The sequence below is a fragment of the Mus caroli genome, unplaced genomic scaffold (genome assembly GCF_978045245.1).
Source record: "Mus caroli unplaced genomic scaffold, Mus_caroli_1 scaffold_13, whole genome shotgun sequence".
NCBI classification, from domain to species: domain Eukaryota; kingdom Metazoa; phylum Chordata; class Mammalia; order Rodentia; family Muridae; genus Mus; species Mus caroli.
Window position 1 is genome coordinate 33,641,020 of NW_028227268.1, and position 1,086 is coordinate 33,642,105.

Sequence of the window (1,086 nt, forward strand, 5' to 3'; positions counted from 1 at the left end):
TATTATTATTATTAAAAAATAGTTGCCGGGCAGTGGTGTCACACACCTTTAATCCCAGCACTTGGGAGGCAGAGGCAGACAGATTTCCGAGTTCGAGGCCAGCCTGGTCGACAGAGTGAGTTTCAGGACAGCCAGAGCTACACAGAGAAACCCTGTCTCGAAAAGAAAAAAAAAGTTTATTTCGTTATTGACCTATCATTTATCCCATTTAAATATGTTCTCAAAACATTATCTTTCAGTATAACTTGAACTACACATACCCTCCCTGGACAAGACAGAGAACCATGCTTGCTTCCAGGGGGCTTATTTGCCCCATTTATAACCTGAGAGGGGTTAAACCAGAAGCATCCATGGCCAAAGAATGACCATTCATATCTTCACGGTCTTCTCAGGATATCCTACAGTTAAGTGCATCCTTGCCTGTGTGTGCAAAGAATATCCACCAAGCCAACGCTCGTCTGTCTGCTGCGCAGCCAGTGATGGGAGACACCAATGAACTGCAGGTATTTTCAAACAACTCGGTAGGTCTTCCCTTTGGGGTCCACCAGAACAACTGCACCCCAACAGGCGTTACTGACGCCGATGACCATGTGCGCTATTGGAGCCTGGGCCAAGTGGCATTCCTTGCTTCAGGGGCCACCTGGCCACCAAGTAGATGTAAGTGCCCGCCCCTGAAAGTGTACATCCAGACAGCACGAGACAACTCCAGCAGTTTTTAAACTCAGGGTCCTGGGCAGGGGAGGCCGGCACTGTGGCTTTCAAGGGTGGGTTTGCAGAAGCAGCTGTGGAGGCAGGAGCAGAAAGCTCGGTACTCCTGGACAGTGAGGACCCCACGTCAGAAAGCAAGAATTGATTCTTGAAGCTTGGCCTCAACATGGTGCTGGCTGTAAGACATCCAGGTGCATGTACACACACACAAACACACAAATGTAACTTTAAAATTCTAAATTCTTAGGTATCTGTATATGCATGTTGGGGTGGGGCATGCAAGCCATGTAGAGGTCAGAGGTCAACTTTTAAGAACCATTTCTTTCCTTCCATCATTCGGCTCCAACTCAGGATGTCAGGTTTGCACAGCAAGCATCT

General features: G+C 47.9%; 1 pseudogene; it reads right to left on the reverse strand.

The window, feature by feature from the left end:
• Positions 1-509: 509 nt before the first annotated feature.
• Positions 510-876, reverse strand: LOC115032339 (distal membrane-arm assembly complex protein 1 pseudogene; annotated as a pseudogene).
• Positions 877-1,086: the final 210 nt, after the last annotated feature.